At 38.5% G+C, this 26,287-nt stretch overlaps 1 long non-coding RNA gene and 1 pseudogene across 1 annotated transcript; one reads left to right on the top strand and one right to left on the bottom strand.

The window, feature by feature from the left end:
* Positions 1-461: 461 nt before the first annotated feature.
* On the bottom strand, positions 462-26,287 carry LOC143272915 (uncharacterized). The gene is made up of 3 exons (XR_013050566.1): positions 25,854-26,287; positions 13,520-13,716; positions 462-1,574 (listed from the first exon to the last, which is right to left on the bottom strand). It is a non-coding gene; the product is annotated as an uncharacterized LOC143272915 (long non-coding RNA).
* Positions 8,074-8,790, top strand: LOC102915656 (mitochondrial intermembrane space import and assembly protein 40 pseudogene; annotated as a pseudogene).

The raw sequence follows: 26,287 nt of genomic DNA, 5'->3' as shown, positions 1-26,287 counted from the left end.
ACAAGTTCAATTGTAATGTCTAACTACTAACTTTCATTTCTTTATATCCTAATAGTTGGTAATAACAACATTCAAGGATTAGCAAATTGCATTACATTATTAAATGAACTGTATAGGTACAATATCCTGAATAAGATTAGAAATATATGTACAGTATTTTCTAACAATATCAATTTCAATATATATAATTTGTATACAATATATAAAAATCCAATCAGATGTAAAGTATTTAAAACTAGTAGTTGTCTTTTAAAAGTAGATTCAATAATCTACCTTTTTATCTACATCATATCCATATCCTCTCTTTTTTCTTTTCAGAGTAGAGTCAATAATCTACCCTTTATTCTATCATTCTATATCTCTTTTTTCCCCCAGAGTAGATTCAATAATCTACCTCTTATCTATATCCTCTTTTTTCTGGTATTTTTGTTTGTTTGTTTATTTGTTTGTTTGTTTGTTTAAACAAGAACCTTAAATCTAATCTCCTTCGTTTAGCCCTCTTCCTGACCATTAACAACAACAACTTGTAACCAACCCTCCTAAACAATGACAACTATTCCAAATCTGAAACCCAATGAAAGACCAAAAACCAACCACTCCACCCCACCCCACCTCTTGAGAATGTGGGTGTCATGTTCTTAAAATTGCTTCCTGCTGTTTGTGAGTGAAGGCATCTTTAGGGGATCCTGAAAAGAAAATTTTGGGGTTGTCAAGCTCCAGGAGAGGTAGCTGTATCATTTGTTGTTCAGTCTGCACAATGCCAAAGTTCAGGGCTTATCTGAAGTCCTTGTTCAAGTAGTCTGTGAGGTTGGATCATCTCAGCTAGCCATCTCAAAATTGTTCTGAGCAGTTTGTAGTCCAAAGCTGATCTTTGGGTGATGTTTGTCAGCTTAGTGCTATTATTATTGTCCACGTGGAATTGTTGTTGTGGGGCCCATCATCTTTCTGGAAACTCCAAATTTGCTGTTAGGACTGGTCATGATTCCCTGCAGAAAACTGATAGAGACTCCAACACAAAAACATGTGTAGGCAGCTAAATGAAGCCTTTTTTCTAGAATTAGTTAGTACTCTATATGACCATTAATATCATGACAAAAGTTAAATATATATATATATATAAATCTTATAAATTTTGATATAAAATTCATACCTTAAGAAAAGTTTAAAGAATCAAAATAGAACCAAAGAATTGAGTTTAGAGGCAATAGAATAGTCCCTTAATTTTTTGGTTTTCTTCTGTCCCATATCAGAAGAGGCTCTTTCTTCTGACATAATACAGAGATTTTGTATTTTCCTTTTAACAACATGCTTGGGTTTAGAGAAGGAGAGAGCCATTCTTCAACTCCAAAGCCAGCTTCAATTTTTGAACTGGGACTACAAAAAGACCATTTGTGTTAAGTGTCTGTAGAGAAGAGTAGAAACAAACATTTAGGAAGACTTACGAAATTTTATATGTGATATACCAATAGGCAATTTTACTCTTTTTCTTGGGACATTTTCTCTAGATGATTTGTCCTTTTTCTTCAGATGTCTCATTTGTCCAGTGTTCTTCAGATTCCTTAGCCTTCATTCTCCTGAAAGAAAAAACAAAAACCTTTCCCCAAGCTTAACTTTGGGGAGGTTCCCTTTTGGCAAGTTATATCTGATTAAATTAAAAGCATTTGTTAGTGGTATAAGTTAGTTTAAATTGGATGGTCATGCTGGTTGATGAACTATCACATCTCCTAATGAAGAGGTCTCTTTTGTTCAAATCGAACCTTTATCAATTTTGATAAAATATCGCCACAGAGGTGGGAATGAGGGATGGGTTGTGGGGGAAGGCTTAGGGGTCGGGAAGAGGGAGGAAGGGGGAATCTGTGGTTGGTATGTAAAATGAATAGAAAATTCCTTAGTAATAAAAATTTAAAATAAAATAAAATTACTTCATAACAATATTATATTACAATCTCCAAAAATCACAAATAAATAAATGCTGTTGGAATCATCTATCAGAGCCAGCATTGTTAGGACTAGCAAGCTCACACAGATGGGAAGAAGGCAAGCATGGAAAGGAAGAGGAGAACAAAGCATGAACCAGAAATTTCCCATTTTCCTCTGACCTCTCACCACAACACTCAATGCTCAGTCTCTCATCCCACTGGTAGGCACATCCTTGTATTCAGAAATAACTCTGATGAAACTATGATGAATATTTAGTGTACTTCCACTGAAAAAGATTAAGTGTTGAAATTTCTATTCTGAAGCTAAAAATAAAAGTTCTTAGACTGAATCATCAGCAAATGCTGTGACTCATCAGATGAGTTAGTTTTACTCCTTTTGACTGCAGCAGACCCAAGGCTATGTTTTGTCCTGTTCCTTAAAGCTGCCTTTAACTTACTGGTAACTATTCAGTATTGCTTTCTCCTTAGTTTCTTTTTATTGTCTTCTAACAGTTCATATATAATCCTAAGAGCAAAAAGGTACACAACCATCCAGTGTGTACTGATTTACAGATCCATTTATCTCCACAGATGTAGCCTTCACAATAGCTTTCATTGACATATGTTTTCTTGTGTATCATAGTCCAGACTGCCTCACACCTAAAAAAAGTATATTGCCTGCCTGACTTCTCTTATATCTTCTATTAATTTTCAGCATTGAATAATTATTTGCTCTATCAAGCAGAAAGATATTATCATGTCTTATCTCCTATGGATTCACACAACACAAATATACAGAATTCTTTCTTTAGGCAGCTGCCAGGATATGACTGAAGATATATATAGCTGAAACTAATTTTTTTTAGATTATTTTATAATTTCAGAGAGCATTTCAGTTCATACAGAAAAACTGTAATATTGAACACATAGGGTGAAATAAAGGTAAATGATAATGTAAATATTAGTGTTTGTGTTAAAGTCAGAATCAAATTAGGAAATAAATAATAATGATACATGATAAAGAGGAAAACTACATTTAGACCATGAAAATTGTACCTCAGGAGGCAATTGATTTAGTGTGTGTAGTTTTTTTCTACAGATATACTCAAAGTCCCCAGAACAGGACTTAGTAAGTTATATATACTCAGTGAATATTTCTCAATGAGAAAAAAAGCCAAAATCTTTTACATGGTAATCATTCACTCATTAATTTTGTTTTGGTTTGATTTCTTCAAGCTTTGCTTCCCAACTCCGCTTCAAAACACCAATGGAAAAAAATAACCTCTGAGGAACAACTTTTCTAGCTATAAAAATATTTTTGCTTAATATTTCCAGAACCTAGATTTGCCTTAAGGATTTATGATATTAACATTTTTCTCTTCTGAAGAACTGTCATTAATTGTGACTAATACCGTCCTTTTGACTTGTAACTGTGTAAGTAGTGTAATTACAGTAACTTAGTTTTTACTAGACGAGGGTACTCTTCATGTATTTTTAAATAGACCAGGATAATAAATATGAACATTATTTTCTCAAGTTGTTTAGCTTTTGCTCTTGTGAAAGTTTTCAAACTATTAGCTTTACAAACCACAAGGAAATTAACAGTGCCAGCCACATTTTAATTGGCATATTCAGCACTAGAAAGAGGAAGAGAATTTAAACTCCAAATCAAGGGGCCAAATGACTGCGAGTTACCTGAATAACTACAGAGAATAACAAACTCACTGCAAATATCAATAGTTGAGACGTAGATATTGTACTTTCCCGATGAAATCTGTTTTCTTACATGTTGTTACCCTTATCTGACCTCACCATCGTTGCTACAGTCCACTCCTGTTTTCTTTCTCCTTCATCCTAGCTAACATGAAACTCTGTCTTCTATGCTGTCAGAATCCGAAGCAACAACTAAGACTGGAGACTCAGTTAGGAAGAAGTACTCCAGATAGCGAACATTCTTCTAAATATCTCATTCTGTTAAAGTGTTCTTAACAGTTTCATGTTCTTTAAATGCAAAAATAAACTAAACAAGATTTTCTAACTGGGAAAATTTCCAGTTAGTCCCCCCCAAAAAAAAGGCAAAAAGAAAAAAAAAACCCAACAAACTTTATTCACACAGGTGGAAGGGTGGTTACCAGAAGCTGGGGGAGTGACAGGTAAAGAAGTGTGTGGAATAGTTGATCAGTGGCATGGAGTCCAGTCGGAGAGGAGTTAAATGTTCTATGTGAAAATAAAACCTATTTTAAACATTCATTATAAAGAAATGATAAATATATAAATGGCAGATGTTTAACTTAAACAATTAACAATCAATCTGTGCATTGAAACACCCCATAAATATATGTAATTTTGATATTTATGTATAAATTTAAAATAACCTTAGAGAAATCAAATGCAAAGGAGCATGAGGCCTCAGGCTATAACACAGTTAACATGCATGTCAGCACACCTGAGGTGCTGGGTTGCATCTCCTTCACTGAAAGAGAAAAAGTATGCTGCCTACTTATGCAAAGCTATTTCTGCAATATTTGCTAAATAGGTAACTAAAGGAGGCATATAAAATAATTTTCTTCATGCAAAGAGAATAGAAAAATTATATTTAAACAAGGCAAGGTTTTCCTAAGCAAGATACCAAGATAGAAATGATAAAAAGTAACAAAGATAAATGAGATCCCAGACATTTAAAACTTCATGGCAGAAAAATTAATTAATGAGAACATAGGGAAGTTTCTGTAATTTTGTCATACAATACTAATGGTTATAAATTATTTCAAATTTTCTAAAGTACTTTTTGGTGACATTTATATAGTTATGAATTCACTTATATAATCAGATAAGTATTAACAATCTAGACCCACATAAATAACAGAGGTTCATGAAAAAAAATTTGTATCAAGAAATATTTTAATTAACCCAAACAAACATTTGAGGAAGGTAATTTAAGTAAGCATTGAACATTTATATCTAATCTGAGTAACAATGAAACTATTAAAGATGTTACTGTAATTCTACTTTTATGATTCTGCACCAAATTTTTGAAAATTCTAAACCAATATATTTAAGTTGCATCATTTTCTTTGCTAAACGGTTATGTGTTTTTAAGTGTAAATACAGATACATACTTCAATTATTTTAGAATAAAGACTATCAAGTACTATAAGATGATTATCATCATCACTGTTATTATCACTGTAAGTGAGTGTTCTATTCTTTTTTGTGCTTTCTCCAAAAATCAGATTTCTTCAAAGAAAAATCACAACTTCACCTGGGGGAAAAAAAGTATATGTGTCAATTTTACAAAAAATATTCTTTCTTAAATTATATATATATATATATATTGTTTATATGTATGTATATATGTACACTATATAAATAGTATATATGTACATATATATATATACAGAATTACAGTAACATCTTTTATAGTTTCACTGTTATTCTAAGAGGTATAAAAGTTCAATATTTAAATTGCCTTCTTCAGATGTTTATTTAGGTCAATTAAATATTTCTTGATAGAAAATTTCATATATATAGAATTATTTTGAACATGCTATCATTCTACAATATTTGAAATATTTTACCATTACTTTACCAGGTATTAATTGCAACATATCTTCATTTCAGTGTTACGGTACCTAAAATTCATACTTAATACTTATAAAAGTTTAAAGATAAGCAACTATTTTAAATTCGTTTTATATTTGTATTTCTCAATAATGCAGTGTGTTCTTCAAGTAATGTCTTATAAACATACCTAATTTTTATCTTTTATGTCTATATTTTTAGTTTGAATATTCTATTACTATTTTTCCTGTAAATAGTTCTTTTATTAACTTCTTTTTAATTTAAAGGGAATTTTTTTTTTTTGAGAATTTCCTATATGAGTACTGTATTTACATTTCCACCCCTCTATACCTATTTCACCTCATTCTGTGCTCGCTCAACTCCCCTCAAACTTCTTTTAAAATTATTATTGTCATACTATGCAATATGTATACATAAATACAACTCACTCTGTCATTTAGTGTTGCTTATTTGTCTATGTATTTATGCTGATTACTTGAGATTGGATAACCTATAAGGGGTCTTGAATCTGGAGAAGACTGAATTTCCAGCAGCCATTGGTTGTTTCTACCTCTTCTTCTTGGGATAGGGCCTTGTGAGATTCCTCCCTTCTGCAGTCATTGCTAACCCATGTGGTTATTGTACTGGTCTCGTTTAGTTGATGGTGTTGAGATTTCATGGAAGTAGTTTCTCTATGGTATGTACAAGACTGTATCTCTCAGCAGATATTCTGATTCTCTTTTCTTACAATCTTTCTGCCTCTACTTCTGAACTGTTCCCCTAAGCCATCGGTTTAGGGATTCTATTGTAGATGTATCAAATTGGGTCAAGCATCCCATGGTCAATTGTTCTCTGCATTTTGACCAGTTGTGGATTTCTGTAACTATCTCAGTCTGCTGCAAAGAGAAGTTTCTTTGATGGGGGGGGGAGGTGAATGAAAATGGTCCTCTGCTGGTAGCCATATCAGAGGAGTAGCAGGTGGCAATTGAGCTTCTGGAGAACAGTCCACCAGGAATCAAGGCACACTGATGGGTGAATCTTGGCTAAGCAAGGCCCCTGAGGGCTTTAGCAAGACTGTCTCTTGCTATTTCTATGCCTTTACATGTTTGCTGCTGCCATTTTTCTCTAGTATCTGGCATGGTGTGAATGGGTGTGTGTGGTGGATCCTCACTGTCTTTAATGCAGTGTGATTATCTAATGGAAATATCCCTTTCTATTGGGCATTTCTACCTGTGGATTATTATGAAGATGATATTGCTGTGGGATGGTCTGTGTATCAAACTGCTCTGATTGGTCAATAAATAAAACAATGATTGGCCAGTGGCCAGGCAGGAAGTATAGGCGGGACTAACAGAGAGGAGAATGGAGAGAACAGGAAGGCAGGAGGAGTCACTGCCAGCCGCTGCCATGACAAGCAGCATGTGAAGATGCCAGTAAGCCACGAGCCACATGGCAAGGTATAGATTTATGGAAATGGATTAATTTAAGCTATAAGAACAGTTAGCAAGAAGCCTGCCACGGCCATACAGTTTGTAAGCAATATAAGTCTCTGTGTTTACTTGGTTGGGTCTGAGCGGCTGTGGGACTGGTGGGTGACAGAGATTTGTCCTGACTGTGGGCAAGGCAGGAAAACTCTAGCTACATGATATCCTCTTAAGCTGTACCATCTGAAGTGTTGCCCCTGCCCCTGATAAAGCAGGGGCTACAGGGGATAGAAAATAGGAATAAGGAAGTGTCACACAGCTTGGACTCATGAGTTTCTCTTGAGACGCTATATAGATATGGTTTAGGTTAATGACTAAGAAAAACAATCAAGTCCCAGGAGTTAGCTCAAGTTCTTTTTGATATTGGGAAATGTGTTCATGAATTTCAGTGAGCATCATAGCTAAAACAAAGCTTTAAACAATTGACTTCATGTAACTAGAAACCAAATAATTGGATGGTTAATTAAGATAAATGGACTGGACTCTAAAATATGAAAACTGAACTAGTAACCTGTTTAGAAAATGTCTCCAGCAGATCACCCTATAAGCATGTCTGTAAAGCATCTTCTTGATTGATGATTGCTGGGCAGCGCAGCCCACAGTGGGCAGAGATACCTCTGGACAAGGTGGTCCTGGGTTGTATAAAAAAGCAAGCTGAGTGAGCAATGAGGAGCAAGCAAGTAAATAGCATTCTTCCTTGGTCTCTGTTCTTGTCCCTGCCTCCAGGTTCCTGCTTTGAATTCATGCCTTGGCTTCCCTCAATGATGGACTATAATTGGGATATGTAATAGGTCATGGTGTTTTATCACAGCAACAGTAACCCTAACTAGAACACGGAGTATGGTGCTAGTCACCAGGTGAAGGAACAGCCTTCTTTGGCTTCCTGGGAGGAACCGGTCATCTTAGCAGAGGCCAAGCATAAAAGAAGAAAAAAAAAAAAAAAAAAGGTGCATTATTTCTTTGTTTTTCCCACGGATGCCTGCTAGAGAATGAAGCATGTGTTATTTCTGTTAGGGCCTATACTATGTGCAGAAGTGCCTTGAATGTAATAATTATCCAATTAATTTTTCAGTTAAAATAATAATATTACTGGAGGGGGCGGGTCCGCGCGGGCCTCACTGCCTCCCGCCAGGCTTGAGGAGAGAAGGGAGGTCACGGAGTGAAGGTGTGTATCCGCTCCGGCCGTCCCGGCTGTCTTCGAGAGCTGCGAGCCTCGGGAGCAATCCATGTCCTACTGCCGGCAAGAAGGAAAGGATCGGATCATATTTGTGACCAAAGAAGACCATGAAACTCCTAGCAGTGCAGAGCTGGTGGCTGATGACCCCAATGATCCCTATGAGGAGCACGGATTGATACTGCCCAACGGAGATATTAACTGGAATTGCCCATGTCTTGGGGGAATGGCCAGTGGCCCCTGTGGGGAACACAGTTCAAGTCTGCCTTTTCCTGCTTCCACTACAGCAAAGAAGAAATCAAGGGATCAGACTGTATAGACCAGTTCCGGGCCATGCAGGAGTGCATGCAGAAGTACCCGGACCTCTATCCCCAAGATGAGGAAGAGGAAGAGGAGGCAAAGCCAGCAGAGCAGGCGGAGGAAACAGCTGCTACGGCCTCTGCAGCCAAAGAACAGGGGTCAAGCTCCTGAAGGCCACAGGACTTTGTGCACAATGCCTTTTGGTCACCTCTGTGAAACTCTCCCTCTATGCACTGTAAGGTACAAAATAACTTATTTTAATGATCAAGGGTCTTGGCTACTTGCCATATACACTGAAGAAAAGCGGGGGGTGTGCACCTATGTCCTGCATAAACCTGTCCTTGAGCGTTAAGCTACTGCTGGATGTACTCCGTGTTTGCCCTGGATTTTGCGACTTTGAAATACTGTGCTTAGGCTTCTCAGCAACCAAAAGTTGTTACTCAGGAAAGTTTATCGTGAGAGAGCTGATTTATTCGGACCCATTTTATGCCTTTTGGTAGATTTTACACCTCTTTGGGAAATTAAGTAGATGCCAGAACTCCTTCAAGAGTGTCCATTCCTATTGGAAGAGGTTGGTGGTCAGATCCTTGAGCTGGAGTGTATGGGGTTGCTGCCTTGGTCTAGGTACCCAAGTGTCTGTGTTAGCAGCCCAGACTCCAAGGTGTCTACAGTTGCAGGGAGGGATTGGACGCTGTGACTCCCAGTCCCTCCGGAGTGGAAGGAGAGGCTTGGTTTTCGGTTTATTGTTTTGCTGTTCTGAAAGCCCTGATTTGCCATGTTCACTCAACCCAGTCAGTTGTGATATTGAGGTGGGGACCTAGCTGCTTCCAGAGCAGAAGCCAACAGAGGAAACTGTCTGAATGAAGTACTCAATTAAAAAGAAACAATTTCTGTCTGAAAAAAATAATAATAATATTAATATTCATAAGTATCCGCTAAGATTAAACTTAATTTTAAAGAACCATTTAAAGGCTTACCAATCTTAAGTACATATCTAACAGATCCAAAGTCTTTCATCTCACCCACTCCTCTTTCTAGCAACAATTCCTGCTATCCAGCTGAATAAACATGCCCAGTTAAAGTATGGAGGTCTGGAAGAATGGTACATGAAACTCGCTTAAAAATTCAGGGTCAAACAAATAGAATGGAGAGGTAGTCTACTATTGCCATTCCCTTATTTTACAAATGAAGGATTTAAGGGAAATTAAGGTGACATGATTAAATATTTTGGATCATGCATAGAAATTGCTATTCAGAAGCCACTTTGAGATCTTAGTAATCAAAAAGGATTTCCATTTGAAAGAAAGTGATGCAAATGCAAAAAGGTTGTTGAGCAATAGGAGTCGCCCATTGCTCATTATGCTACAAAAGAAAATCAAACGTGCACCATGTATTTGGCTCCTTTGAATCCAACTCCTGCATAAAGTGAATAAATCATAGAAATTACTTAATATGAAGTGATTTGCTCCATTTAGGTACCATGGAGATCTAGGATTAAAGTTTACTGCAAATGAAAGCAAGTAACTAGGATGTTTTTTCTTGTTTGAATAAGGTGTAAAGGCTCCAGTTGACATCCAGCCTACAGTGGGGTAAAAGGGAGAAGAAAAGAATGAAAAAGAAGTCTAGATCATCCCATTTCACACCTCAGGTGACAAGTGGCCTTTGTTATTGTTTCTCCATTGCCAATCAGTTTACTATCCACGCACGATTTTCTTCTGAAATAGCTGAAGCTGGAGGACATGTTTCATTCCTTGTTGGAAGGATGGTATGTGACTTCCCTTTTTCTGTTGAGGCAGATTTCTCTGCATTTCCCAGGATTGCCTGAAAATTCCAGCACAGCTTCTGAAGTAACTGAGTTTACAGGTGCTCACCTCCAAGGGTGAATGGGACTTCACTTTTTTTTTTTTTTTTCATCTGAATTTCTCATGGGTATTCCCAGGAAGCCTGTCAAGTATTTGTGTTTGTGCTTAGCACAATGCCCATGTATGTCACGGGTACTATGACTTACATTTGTAAAGAAGTTTATATTTCAAAATGTTCACAGAATCATTGTAACCCTGTATGGTAGAAGCAGGGAAGGATTTTTATACCCTTCTGGCTGACAAATAGATTGGAAGAACTCTAGCACACCTAGGCTGCACAGGATGAGATGAACATGGGCTAGATGAGAGGCACACCCCAATACAGTGCTTTGCCACTTCTGAGAACCTGCACACATGTTTGTATTAATTCAAACTTTAAAGTTTCACACTATTTACAATAGTACAACAGCACAGAAAACAAAAAGAAAGGAAATTGTAAGGAACATCAACTATGGAATTGTAAGGGAAATTCTAAAGAGAACTGTAAGGAAAATCAACTATGGTTTTTTGTTTTGTTTTGTTTTGTTTTTTAATCAGCTTCTAAGATTAAATTACACAAGTAGCTAAACTGGTTTAAAACTTGCAAGGTATTGCTCAAAGCTGAGCAATCCTGGGTTTTTGTTTGCTTGGGTTTTTTTGTTTTGTTTTGTCATTGTTGTTTTATTTTTTTATGGAGCATAGAGTACTTTGGCTCAAACAAGCTGCTTCTTACCCTTAATTCAGTAACAGACAAAAGGATGTAAGTCAAACAACAAAAGCACTTTTTGAATTCACAAAGTGTTTTCACAACCCCACCCCCACCGGGTTCACACCGAAGCTGCCTCCAAACCCAAGCGCCACCTTTATCTTAAAGGTCCAGGACACGTGAGTAGCAGCAAAGGTCTATTCAGCATTTCTCTCACAGTAGGAAGCTACAAAATTCCACAGACACACTGTACAATGCAGCTCTTATTTAGAAAAGGAAGAGGCAAACCGAAGGCATGAGACAATATGTTATTTGCTTTTAGTGTTTCTTACACTTAAGTTATTTGACTCAGGCTGCAAGAAGCAGAGAGAGATAACCCCACACACAGCTCCGCCTAAACTTCAAAATCCCGTCAAGGGTTTGAAGAAAGATGGAGGATGTCTGCTGGCTTCGATAAGAAAGTGTAAAAGACAGGACAGAGCCTTAGGAAGTGGAAAGATACACAGAAGTGTGTTCATTATTCAACCTCGTAAATTTATGATAAATAACAGTTGACTTATTTGTGTGAAGATAAAGCTAAAACTCTAAATTATGGAATATATGTGCTGGCCATAGCAGCAATCTAGATTTTAGTAATAAAACAAATAAATATGCTTGTTTTTACAATATTTTTTAAATTTGAGGTTATGTGTTTCATTAAATTTACTACCTATCTCTGCAATAATATGTGATAAAATTATTTAAAAATTCATTAGAGGCTTTCTTTAATTAAAAGAAAATATTTAAAAATACTTTTTAAATTCCATTACTCTAGGGACGGTGCCAGAGCTTGCTTCAAAGCATGCTTCTCCTTGATGGAAGCAGAAGGTAAGTCAAGATCCAGTTGTCATGGTCCTTGATTCCATTCCCAAATGTATAATAACCCACTAAAAATATTAATGACCCTTATAACCCAGGCATGGTGGTTGTGTTGGACGGATGGATGAAAACTTGTAGTCCTCTCATGGTCTTTGTTTTTGAGGCATCCTCTTTAAGCACTGGCTGTAGCTCTGGAAGTGCAGGCCACCCTTCACTCTTTATGGACAGGAAGCAGAGTTGAAGTAATACATCAGGATACACTGATCCAGGGAGCCTCCTTAAAGCCACAGTAGCTTTCTTCTAAACATCTCTGCAACCTGGATAAGAGTCTAAATTAAAAACAGTTGTTATTTTCTATACTTTAATTCAAATGGACAGTAAGTCACACTTTTTATATCACTTTATATAACCTTAAGAATTTTCTACTTTCATTATACTGAAAGAATCTTGCTTGGTTTTTCTTTTCTTAGAGAAAAATTTGTTTGTTTTTATTGCTTTTTACTTTCCTTCAGTTTATTTATTTATTTATTTGTTTGTTTGTTTATTATTGTAGGTGTATGAGTGTTTTGACTGCATGTATGTGTGTGTACCACATGCATGTTTGATGCCAGGAGAGATCAAAAGAGGGAGTCAGATCCCCTGGAACTGGATTTATTGATGGTTGTGGACCACCATATGGGTGCTGGAGCTGAACCTAGATCCTCTGCAAGATTAACAAGTACTTTTCACTGCTATGCCGTCTCTCCAGCTCTGAATCGCTTTTACTGTTACTATTTCTTCCATTTTGAGGACCATAATTTCATTATTCCTCCCTCCATACCCCTCCTTTATCTCTTTCAAATCCATAGCCTCTTTTTTCCCATTAATTGTTGTTACATACACATATGTGTATACATATTTACTCCTAAATATATAAATTCAACCTGCTCACTCTGTATAATATTACTTGTATGTGTGTTTTCAGGGTTGACTATTTGGTATTTGATCACCAGTTCCTGGGCTCTTCCTTGGGGAAGACTGTTGCTGCCACTCTCAGCATTCCTTAGTAGCCTGTAGTTCTTTGTGTAGAGTTGAGGCCTGTGGGCTTCCCTGTCTACTTTAGAGTGTCTATTGTTGCTGTCCTTGCTCATCTCATGTTTAGGCAGGCAAGTTGGTGAGAGTTTCTGGCTGTGGCTCCTTAAATTTCTAGGAGACATAATCTCACAGCAAACTCCCTGTTCCTCTGGCTCTTACAACCTTCCACTCCCTCTTCTGCAATGATCTCTGAGCCTCAGATACAGGAATGTTTTATAAAATGTATGCATTGGGACTGGGCTCTAGAACTCTGCAGTTTGGTTGTGTTTTTCTCTAATGGTATATTAATCAGGGTTCTCTAGAGGAACAGAACTTATAAAATGAACACACACACACACACACACACACACACACACACACACACACACACACATATAAAGGTCCAAGAACCCAGTAGTTGTTCAGTCTACGAAGCTGGATGTCTCAGCTGGTCTTCAGTATATGCTGGAAACCTGAAAAAGTAGGCTCTAATGCCAGTGAAGGAATGGATTTGCTAGCAAAATTCAGAGAAGCATGCAAAGAGAGAAAGCTTCCTTCTTCCGTGTACTTTATACAGGCGGCTGGCAGAAGGTGTGGCACAGATTCAAAGTATATCTTCTCACCTTAGATATCTAGATTATAAGTGCGTCTTCCCACTTCAAATGAATTAATTAAGAAAAAAATCAATTGCAGGTATGCCGAGCCATTTGGGTTTTAGTTAATTTCAGATGTAGTCAAGTTGACAACCAAGAATGGCCATCACGAATGGTCTCTGTTACAAAGGGAAGTTTCCTTGATGAGTGGTGGAGACTACACTTATCTGTGGATATAAGAACAAATATTTAGAATGAAGTTAGGAATTATTGCATTGTATTTTTAACCAATAAGATATCTCATACTTTGATAACTTCTTTGAACTTTGTACACTTCCATTTTTTATGAGATTTGTATTACATTATTCCTTTAACATCAGAACATTACCAAACATTATAACATAACTAAGGTTCTAATCTGAAGTTATAATTTTTAACTTTTAATTCTAGGTTTAAATTTAATTGTAACCATGCTAATCTATTAGGAGCAAATTATCCACATAGGTTAATCTTTTTTTTTTTTTTTTTTTTTTTACAGTACAATTCAGTTCTACATATCAGCCACAGATTCCCTTGTTCTCCACCCTCCCACCCCCTCCCCTTCTCCCCAGCCCATCCCCCATTCCCACCTCCTCCAGGGCAAAGCCTCCCCCCTGGTAGACTCAGTCCAGGCAGGTCCAGTCCCCTCCTCCCAGGCCAAGCCAAGCAACCCTGTATAAGCCCCAGGTTTCAAACAGCCAACTCATGCAATGAGCACAGGACCCGGTCCCATTGCCTGGATGCCTCCCAAACAGACCAAGCCAATCAACTGTCTCACCCATTCAGAGGGCCTGATCCAGTTGGGGGCCCCTCAGCCATTGGTTCATAGTTCATGTGTTTCCATTTGTTTGGCTATTTGTCCCTGTGCTTTATCCAAGCTTGGTCTCAACAATTCTCGCTCATATAAACCATCCTCTTTCTCGCTAACTGGACTCCCGGAGCTCCACCCGGGACCTAGCCGTGGATCTCTGCATCCAGATCCCTCAGTCATTGGATGGGGTTTCTAGCACAACAATTAGGGTATTTGGCCATCCCATCACCAGAGTAGGTCAGTTCGGGCTGTCTATTAGGAGCAAATTATCCACATAGGTTAATCTTAATCTTCAAAGATACAGCTAATTTTCTCCATTTAACTTGAAAATTAAATTTTAAATCAGTTAAGAAATAATTTATTGGTTCCGCAAAAATTGGTATAAGATTACATTTCAACTTAGAAGTTTCAAAACATTAACTTATCAGATTATGAATATGAATATACATTTAAAGATTAAGTTTTTTTATCACATGTATTTAATGTAAAAGTTTAAAGATAACAGAATTATTTTAAAATTATAGGTTATAATTTATTTTAAATTAGTACATAATTGATATGTCAAAATAATGGACTTTTGAATAGAAAGAAGCTTTGTATTAGTGAGACCATTGAAATGATCATTTTGCCATTTGTACTTAAAATTTTCTGTCAGAAGAGAAGTTTGTTCAATTGACTTGAGCAGAAGTCCATAATCACCAGCATATGGCACTGGCAAGGGGAGCCTGCACCATGGCCATAAATGTGAGGTGTCTGGATGACAAAAAAGATTTTCATGTTCAGGCCTGTGTTCAAGGAAGAATTCTTTAAAATCTATTTCAGAGAAGAAAAACCCCATATTTTATGCCCATTTTTCCCTATGAAGCCAAAATCTAGTCACCTATGCTTGGGACAAAACAGGACCTCCTGGTTTCTGAACAGATGTGATCATTGCAATGAACACACCTCTTCACTCTTGGTGCTAGGGTGCATTACTAATAGTGTCTATATTTGGGGTGCATCTATGATCACGAATTTCCATTACTTAAGAAATAGAAAACAAAAAAAAAATCCCAAAGAGCTTATATAACATCTTTTATATGAGCATAATCTTTCCAAGCATCCAGGTCTCTTGCTAGCTGAGAAAAAAGAATTCCAGCATAGTTAACATTGGCTGTTTCCCTGTAGGTTTCCTACAGGGAGATAATACGTCTTGCATAAAGCATCTTCAAATAACAACATTAAATTATCAAGGCTAAGAATATATGACATTTGGGGTTACCTTTCTTACTACTTCTCCAGATGAAAACATGGAATCTCACTAACAAGACTCTAAACTTCATTCATGGTAAAAATCTGTCTTAGCTTTCTTGCACCCTATTCCCTTATTTACTAAAAAAGAGGGAGGGAAGGTTCCTAACAACCCTCAGAGCTGTTACCTCAGAGGCCACCAAAATTATGTTGAAGGCCAACTCTCTCTTAAAAAGTGCACACCAATGGTTGGGTGTGTACTATCCTTTCCCTGAGTGCCTCTCTTTCAACTAATTCCCATAGTTGAATTTATATTTAACTATATTTCTCATAAACTCTAACTCAATTTCTTTTTAAAAGTACCTAATATAAATGTTATTAAAATCTGTGGTCAATGGAACCCTGGACAGGTATTTAAATAGCTCATCTTAGTAAGGATTTCGTATTAGCTCAGATAACTGTCTAGATTCTATGTGAAGTGTGCAGATACGTTGGGAATTCTCTCTATGCATAATGAAAAGTACTCCATTTGTTGTATTTTAACAATGGAGGGAAGGAGTCACACCCTATAACAGTGCCCATGGAGGAGGTTTATTGAGGGGAAGGGAAGAGAGAAGGAGTTGCAAAACCAGGATGAGATCAAAAAGTGTCACAGCAGTACAACTCAAATCTTAAAAGTTGTGTAGTATGCAAAGCAGTAGTGTGACAGAAATGAGAGCCAACAATTTTCAAGGCATGCTGAGTAGGTCATCAATAGTCAAGATATTTGATGTGGTTATTAACATGGAGACTCAGACTCCAACAAGATCTCCTGGGTCGCAGGTCTCATTAAATCTGTATGTTTTTAACAGGACTCTCAGACGATTTTAATATAAAATTCAGCTTGAAAACCACTGGTTAAAACTTTATAATCTAGCTTTAAATTTTCTCCAGGATTTATATAAAATCTTAGGAAAACAACTTAGATTTAAAAAAAAAGTTTCTTCCACTAGTAAATGGAAGTAGTAATACCTACCTCACTTGATGAACGTAATAAAACAATATGTTAAGTACTTGGCACATTTCCTAGTACATGATGTGTCAACTATTGGTCAATATTAATGATGGAAATAGAACTGGTCATCCAGAGGCCGCAAGCCTGTAATAGCCTCCAATCTGTGCACACCAACGTGCTGAGTCAACACTCTTTAAATGGCTGTGTTGATGTGGTCCTTTGTAGGCTATTGAAAACTGTCCACTAAAAAGCCAGTCACTGGAGAGGAAGAAATGGATGATGGCTCAGTCAGTAAAGTGCTTGGCTCATAAGCAGAAGGACTTGAGTTTGAGCCCTAGAGGGCGTGTAAAAGGCCAGACATATTGGTGCATGCTTATAATTCCAGCTGTTGCCGGATGGGAAAGTGAGATGGGCAGATTCCTGATGCTTGCCAGGCAGTCTAGCCTACGTGGTGAAGTTCTAGCCCAATGAAAGATGCTATCACAAACAGATAGTGGAAAGTGCCTGAGGAATGACACCCAAATTATCCTCTAACCTCTACGTGTACATAAACACGCATGTATGTGAGCACACACACACACACACACACACACACACACAAACACACACAAAGATACACACAAAAGAAGGTAATCACAAAAGACCACAAATTAAATTACTTTAATTACTTGGATTATCCTCTGGTAAGGGTCAACAAAGGGTTGAGAAAAATCAAACCTGAGAGAGATGTATTGCCCTGCCCACACACAGGAGATGACTGTAGCAAAGAAAAGTACAAAATGTGCCAAATAGCATTGTGAAGACGTGTGATTCATATCCTCAGAAAGATGGGAAATGATATTATTTCTGTTTTAAAACATCATCCACAGAACTAGGCTATTCACGCTAACTCAGCATATCCACTTTGCCATGGAAAATCTGGCAAGCACCACTGTGACCTGGTGATAGGACTTAAAGTTACCAGAGATAAGTAAGTCCTGCCAATGGCAGCCACCCTACCAGATGTGATGGAAAAGGGCACTTTACTTCTGTGAAATCCTTTACAGAAACTAATGACTCCAAACCAATAATGACCAAAGCATCATAAAACCTTGAGAAACTTTTTGTCAAAACCTTCAGCCAACACACCTCAAAACTGTCAACATCAAGAAAAACAAGTCTAGGAAACTATTATAGACTGAGCTACAGAGCAGAGTTCACAGCCGAAAACCGGTGTGGTCGCCTGGGTGGAGTCTCATAGTAGAAAACGGAGAGTTGTGAAATTCAAGCAGGCAAGATGTTTCTTTGCAGGTTCTTGCCCTGTGAATGGATTGGAGTTGTGTAAGATGTCAGCAAGAGAGGCAACTGTCTGAAAGGTAGACAAGAAACTTCTGTTGCTATTGCAACTTTTCTATAAACCTGAAAGTAACCCAAAATAAAAAAGCTAATTTTTAAAGTATTTTATTTGGCTGTAAAACTGACTACAGGGACCACCAAGCAGAAATTCCGTGGGAAATATGGGTTAAGATTCCAATGTGACCTTTTTTTTTTTTTAAACATAATTTCTTTATTGAATCTTTGGGAATTTCATATCACATACTCTAATTCTATTTACATCCTAATCCCTCCATATCCCCTCACCCCTACAAGGCCCCACAAAAGAAAATTTAAAACAATCAAAACAAAACAAAACAGGCAAACAAACAAAAACAAAAAGAAATGAAAAAAAAAACAAAAAATCAAAAAGAAACCAAAAATCTCTTCCCTCCTTCATCTTTCCTGCCTCTCCAACACCTCTCCATTCCTCCTGGTGGCATTGGGAGCCTCACTGTGCCACACAGTGTACCCTTTTGTCCAGTCAGCTTTACTTGCAAATGTTCATTGCAATGAGTCACTGGTTGGGTTCAAGGCCTCTGGTTTCTGGTACATCATCAACACTGGATCCTCAATGAAACTCCTCTCAGATATCCCGTGACTTCCCCGAGTCATGGAGATCCTTTGGGTATCATTCAATGATGATATATTGTGTATCCTATTAAACTTGCCTGAGGATCAGAGGACGGAGCCAGCCACTAGATTAGACATAGAGGTCAGGCAGTGGTGGCATACACTTTTAATCCTAACATTTGGGAGACAGAGATCCATCTGGATTTCTGTAAGTTCAAGGCCACACTGGGCTACAGGAGATTGATCCAGGCAGTGGTGGCACACACCTTTAATCCCAGCACTTGAGATCTCATGCCTTTGCTTGGGAAGCACACACACCTTTAATCCCAGGAAGTAATATGGCAGGACAGAGAAAGGTATATAAGGCATGAGGAAACAGGAACTCACTCTCTTTAGGCTGAGGATTTCGTAGAAGTAAGAACTAGGGCTGGCTGTTCTGCTTCTTTGATCTTTCAGCTTTCAATCCGATATCTGGCTCTGGGTTTTCTATTAAAAGACCATCTAAGATTCAAACATCATTCCACAGGACCAGTCCCTTCACCAAGAGTGGGAACCTCCAGCAGGTCCTAGATGGCGTAGATGTTAGGGTGGGCCAACCCGAGGCCCAGCTGTGGGCCTGGGTGGTAGTTGAGCTGGTCAGTCCAGGCCACTGGGACTGACCCCTCAGGCAAGGGGTAGAGCCAGCTCCCCTAAGTCCATGTCATCAGGGTCATTTCTCCCTTGTCTGTGGTGAGGGTGGGGTCACCTCTCCTGAGTGTGAGGGCCAGCTCTCTTGCTGCAGTATCCAGCGAGGGGTAGGGTCAGCTATCCCAGGACCAGCTATGGACAGGAGCATGGCCTTCTGATTTCATCACACATGGTTCCTATGGGCCCCCGGGGTGACACAGATATCAACATAGACACCAGGTGCAGCAGGACCACGATCCCAGACATGGCACTCGGCAGTAGCTTGGGCCCCCGGGTGACATCCTGGCTCTGAGTGGAAGCACAGGCCACTCAGATCAGGATGGCTCTGGTGGCGCCATGGCCCCGACACCAACAAAACCACAGGTTGCAGCCCAACCCCGGGCTTCCGTGTAACCTTTGGTGGCCTCGGACTTCAACACAAACCCTGGCTGAGGTAGGACCACGGACCCAGACATCACCGTGGTGCAGGCCACCCAGACTGGCATGGCCCTGGTGGCAGCAGAGCCTCCAGACACAAACATGGCCCCAAAGGGCAGCCCATACCCCAAGAATGTACCTGGCCCTCGTGGCAACAGGAGCTATGGACATTAACACAGATCGTGGGTGCCATAGAGCCACGCAAGCAGTCATGGCCCTCGGCAGCAGGCCAGGCCGAGAGGACACTATGGCCCCAGGTGGAGCACAGGCCACTCAGATCTGTATGTCCCTGGCTGCAGCACGACCCCCAGACTCCAACAAGGCTGCAGGTTGTGGCCTAGACCCCAGGCCTCTGTGTGCCCCCTAATGGCAACATGGGCCACAGACTTCAACATAGACCCTGGCTGCGGTAGGACCACAGACCCAGAAATGGTCCTCGGCCCCAGCCCAGGTCTGCCAACATGACCTTTTATTCTGAAAGCTTCCAGTATAAACGTCTGGATTCTGGATAAATTACTATAGACAGCTTTAAGTAAACCATCTCTTAACCTCATCTTTCTATGTTTGGCTTACTTGAATTTATGAAAGTTAAGGTTTGTATGATATCTAAAACAAAAGCAAATATTTGAAGTCCTTGATGATTACACTAAAAGGGATAATTTTTAAATGATAATAATACCTTGACTGTTCATGAAAATTTTCTCTATGGAAATTTGTTTAACCATGGGCTTGATTTCACTTGAATTTGTCATCAAAACTTACACTACCAGTACAACGACAGAACCCCCAAGCCAAGGAAGTACTCAGCCGTCAAACCTCATCACCAATTGGCAACACCTCCTTGACTCCTACTAAGAAGATAGATAAGAGAAATTCTAACTGGGAGAAAGCATTTTAAACTTAAGTACTTGGCAGGGTGGTGGTGGCATACGCCTTTAATCCCAGCACTCAGGAGGTAGAGCCAGGCAGATCTCTGTGAGTTTGAGGCCAGTCTGGTCTACAGAGTGAGATCCAGGATAGGCACCAATACTACACAGAGAAACCCTGTCTCGAAAAAACCAAAATGATAATAAATAAATAAATAAATAAATAAATAAATAAATAAATAAATAAATTCAAGTACTTTAATATTTTCCAGATTAAATGTATGAATATGATGATATTGATACAAAAAGAAAGGACGCAATAGAAAAATACAGGTGTTATGGACAGATATTTCTCAGAAATGTAAATTCACATGCTCATAATATGTAAGAAGACACTTAAACACATTTGTGTTCAAATATAATTGGGAAAAAATCCTCTAGATAAATATGTTAAGCCGAAGCAAGAGCTCAGTTTGTTAGTTCCATTCCCTGGCACAGACAAAATGCACCCTGTGATCTTACAGTAGTATAAAGAACATCTGGGATGAGGATGTGATCCAGAACTCTGCACAACACAAACTCCTCTGTGTTCTTCAAACACAGGATCGGCATATCCTCTATAAGGGGGATGTTTACAGTGAAGATTAATTAGTGCATACTACACACATTGTTGAACCCAAAATAATGATTGAGCAACTGATTATATGAAGGATGGCACTGACAACATGACCCAATAACTCTGACAAGACAATGCAAAAAATAGATGACATGTTACATCTGAATCAGCTGCCAAACATTTGCTCTTCAAACGCAGAGTGCCCAAGAAAAGTTACTCATATTCAAGGAAGCAATCTATATCTCCCACTCATACATTCAGTTCTTTATTGAACTTCCATCTAAATTTGTTACTCTAAAAATTTCAGTTCCATCAACCATTTTGAATATGATGACACTAATATTAAAGTGATGGCACATCTGATTGAATATCCTGAAGAATACATTGAACTTAAGCTATCAGTCAGATAAACACCATGTGCTGGCTAGTTTTATGTTAACTTGACACAAGCTAGAGTCATAAGAGAGGAGGGAGACTCAGTTGAGAAAATGCCTCCATAGGATCAGGCTGTAGGCAAACATGTAGGGCATTTTCTTAATTAGTGATTTGTGAGGGAGGGCCCAGCCTATCCTGGATGGGGCCATCCTAGACTGATGATCCTAGGTTCTATAAGAAAGCAGGCTGAGCAAGCCAGGGAAAGCAAGCCAGGAAGCATCACTCCTCCAAGGCCCTTACTTCAGCTCCTGCCTCCAGTTTCCAGTTTCCTGTCCTGAGTTCCTGTCCTGACTTCTTTTGATGATGAACTGTGATAGGGAAGCCTAAGGCAAATAAATCCTTTCCTTCTGGATGTGGTTTTTAAACACAGCAATAGTAACCCCAACTAGGACATACAGTTTTATTTGATTAAATTTGATGCCTATCAACGAGACATCAAAGGGAAAATACAAGATTTTAAGAGTTTACCACTCTGCTCATCCATTGTAATAATATCTCTGATCTTTAAACTACACAGATTTTTTTTTTCTTCCGAGACAGGTGTCTCTGCATAGCACTGGCTTTCTTGGAACTCGCGCTGTAAACTAGGCTGGCCTCAAACTCACAGAGATCCACCTGCTTCTGCCTCCTGAGTGCTGGGATTAAAGGCGTGCGCCACCACCACCTGGCAGAAAATTTCTTGATGACCACAAAAATCTCTTGTGAAAGATCAAGTAAAGTAGGCTTCACAAACCAAGCCAGAGAAGAAATAATGTTTTACTTCATACCTGTCTTCATTGTAGATCTAAGGAATAGCAGCCCTATCCAAAGGAGCTTTTCCTCCTGTCTTTAGTCGCGTTTCCTAGGGTCCCATACAAACGTTTGTTCTTATCATTGATAAGCTGTTGCCTAATGACTGTTGAGGATTAGATTTAAAAAAATGTATTCAATTCTCAGTATTCTCCAACACGTTGGATTTTATTTAATCAGTACCTAGAGTCTTATGCAGTGTCAAAAGTAATGATATTCCAGATTCTGATTTTGGATGGAGACCTGGGAGAGCCAAAATAGTGAAAGGGCACTGTGTGAGTTGTGGTGGTGTTGATCATGGTGTTTGATAAGGGATTTAGCACTGAACACTGCAGCTCAGTTCCTTTCTACTCAAGCATGATCCTGCCTTGTTCTCAAGCTTAATATACCCCTTGAAAACTCTGTAGTGGGTAGCCATTCCAGCTTTGGTCTGGAAGTTCCAACCCCCATTGAGGCTTCGGTAACTATCATGCCTACAAGGCGGGACCAAGGGAGGGCCCTGAAGACCCGAGATCAGGATGCGTGCCGCTCTCTCTCTTCCTGTTTGGACCCTGGATGTTAGAGGTAGACCAAGGAGAGTTCTCCAGAGAACACCGCTGGACTGTGCTACGTCTTTCCCAGAACCCGCCACCTACCTACCCCTTCATTTATAAGTTACACCATTAAATAAACCTCCCTTTTAACTACATGGAGTGGCCTTAATAATTTCGCCAATAAAACTCTCTTGTCTATTTCACAAAGACAGAGTGAAAATAAGTCTACTAAAACTTAAACTTAAGGCTGAAGCACATTTATGCTTTATAAATTAAATGTCAACTGTTTTCATTCACTTTTATTATTTCCTCATTCCTAAGCAATTGGTAACAGTAATCAATCTCTTCTTTCAGACTTTCATTATTAAAACCAAATCTGATAAGAATATAAACATGGAGCATGAAGTCTACTTCAATTCTGCTTTTTAAATGACTCTATGAAGTAGTCACAAAATAAGATTACTTAATGAAGGAGAAATTTCTGAATCAAACTGTAGCAATCTCAAACAAAAAGTCCCCCAAATCACAAATTGGGGTGTTTGAACTGGTGTGTGTGTGTGTGTGTGTGTGTGTGTGTGTGTGTGCGCGTGTCTGGGTGTGTGTGTGAACACCATGTCTTAATTGGACTTAAATGGTACTTAGGAGCACCATAAAAGTGAACTTTTCCACCATGTACATGAGAGACACAAGAGTTAGTGTAACAGATTTCTAAAGGAATTTTAGTACATTCTTAATGGAATTATAACTCGAACTTCATAACTTTCAACATCTAAAATCATCTTGACCTTTTCAGTAGAATCTAATCTCAGATGATTCAGTTTACTTAAGTCCTGCCAAGACAAAAACACTCTCTCAGATAAAAAGGTCTTCAGAAAGGAATAAGCCTTCAAAGGTTATAAAGCAACAAAATAACTTTTATAAACATGCTTCTCAGATGTTGAATTTAAAGAGCAGCTTTAACTACCCTCGACTTATACCTAAGATACATCAATTGTGGAAGCTTTTATGGACAAAAATAAATTACTCAGCCAGAACATTTATAGGTTCAAATTAAAATTAGTTGGCATCCTGAAAACACACATTAATCTTCACTATGAAGTGTTAATTAAAGACTATAATAAATGCCCGTCACTTAAATATGATTGTATCCTCCGCCATAAAAGGAGATGGTACCAGTACATACCTCGGCTGCCTAGACAGTAGATAGGGAACTTTCTGCAAATGGATGTTATGCTTATTGACATGTTACAAATTCTGCTATGCTTCTTAGCTCCAATACCTGTTAACAATGCTAAAACTGATTAATTTGGAATTGTTTGTAATAACTTGGCCCTAAAGGATGCATTCACATTAGATTACATCCAACTCACTGATTAACTCTTAAGCTTCACAAAGAGTCTTCCTTTTCTGTAATGTAACAAGCTATTGAGTTTGGAGCTTTTAAAGTGTTGAAGCTGGCAGCATTGAACGCCTAACTTCCTCTTTTAATTATTATTATAAAGTGTTTCCCAAGTTCATTTCAGCAATGGGTCAGAATTAGAAGGTTCATGTGATGTGGGGTTAAAGGTGAGATAATTACAATAGATTGGCATGCTGGAAAATAAGTGTGGCTGGAAGGGCAGCAGGAGGGAGAGCTGGTGAACTCTATGACCGAAGCTCCCTGGAGAAATCAAGCAACCCCATAGCCTCATCTAGGATAATTGCAGTACTGAATGCTCTGCCCAAAAGAGTTGATTCCCACACTCAAAGGGTGTGCCCTCTTGGAACAAATACATGTAATGTAAGCAAGTGGCAGAAATAGCATCAGGAATCCCTTTCACAGAACTTTCTATGGTAGGAAGGAAGAGGAGAAAAGATGGAAGTGTTTCTCCATATCTCAACTCTAAGATTACAAACACATAAAGTAGCTACAACCAGATTGTCAGTACTGTTTCAGACATTAACAAACATCTCAAAGCATTATTTGTGGTGGATGTTACACAGAGCAATCATTTCTTGTGTGAACCATATAAATCCTTACATGAGGACAAGTTAACTATAGCTTAAAAAAATAAAATAAAAATAGAAGACTGCTAGGAAAGCTATGGGAAGGCTTTCCGTTGTTTTGGATGAAAGTCATTAAAAATAAAACCGAACTTCAAAACAGTTTGTGATATTGATCAAAACAGGAGGACTGCAATGTTGGGTTGGTAATATCATTTAAGTCAAAATTACAGTTTAAAGAGCAGCAGAGAGAAGATGTTGGAGACACAGACGACTGGGAAAGGAAGGGGAGCAGAAGTCAAGCCGCCTGGATTTTGATCTCAGCTGTCACTTAAAAGTCTGTTCCCACACTGCAAACATATTTTTTCCTCTCTCTCTGCTTTTTGCTACTTAAAATGTACTATATATCGTACTAAAATTATAAATCAAAATTCATATTCAAAAAACAAAATTATACTGCTATATGTAAAAAACAAAACAAAACTACAACAACAACAAAAAAATGCTTCTTTTGAAGCCCTGGTTAAATAACTTTGAAGTCAAAGGAGTTTTTCCTCTCCATCATAGCTCACCCCTGAGCAGTCCTCAGTGAATAACTGGATCCTAATTCTCATAGAGGTTATGTTCCACTCTCCTTGTGGGTGCCTTGACCACCCAACTGGGTGGCAGCTTAAGTGGGCCCACCCGCTCTCCTGCTCTGCCTGCTCCACCTTAAACAGCTGCCAGAGCAGTTCGCCTACCACACAAATCTGACCCACAGATTCTCTGATTAAAGTAACATGAATGACCTTACCCTTGATGACAGGTTAAATTACAACGCTTACATGAACTAATCCCAGACTGACTCTCCATGACAATAGTGTTTTTGTCACATTCCTTGCTGTATTCACAGGGCCCAGCAAAGTCTCCAAAATTAACGAATATCACTCATTATTAAACAAATCAAATAATAGTTTTCACATTGCTGACTCAGTACATACATCGCTGAAAAGGCCTGTCTCATTTCTGCCCCTCTCTACTTGGCAAGTTTGTTCTCACCTAACAGCAAAAGGCTTCAACTTGCCGCACAGCTCTGCAGTTCCTTCCTCTGCTTCTCTGGGTGATGACAGGCTACGCTCCTTTTCATATGCACTTGGTACACAGGCTGGAAGCCTCCTCCCAGTCTTCCTCATTGCTCTGGGCTCCCAAAATATCCTGCTAAAAATCTTTAGAACTGAACTGAAGGAAACAGGAAGTTATTTCATCCTTTATTTTTAAATTACACATAAATGCAAACATACGATATATACATAAAATCATAAAAGCTTTACATATGAATGGGATCCCATTCAATGTAGCTATCCCAACCCCATTCTCATTGACTCTCATGCCTAGAATACAAAAGGCAATCAGTGATAGTAACTGTTACTAATAAAAGACGAAGTCTAATCTTTCCAATATTCTGCAATATTAGATAGTAGGTAAAATTTACA

Source organism: Peromyscus maniculatus, chromosome 4 (genome assembly GCF_049852395.1).
Source record: "Peromyscus maniculatus bairdii isolate BWxNUB_F1_BW_parent chromosome 4, HU_Pman_BW_mat_3.1, whole genome shotgun sequence".
In the NCBI taxonomy this organism is placed as follows: domain Eukaryota; kingdom Metazoa; phylum Chordata; class Mammalia; order Rodentia; family Cricetidae; genus Peromyscus; species Peromyscus maniculatus.
The sequence above is the reverse complement of the archived record's forward strand: the minus strand, read 5'-3'. Positions and strand labels throughout refer to the sequence as shown.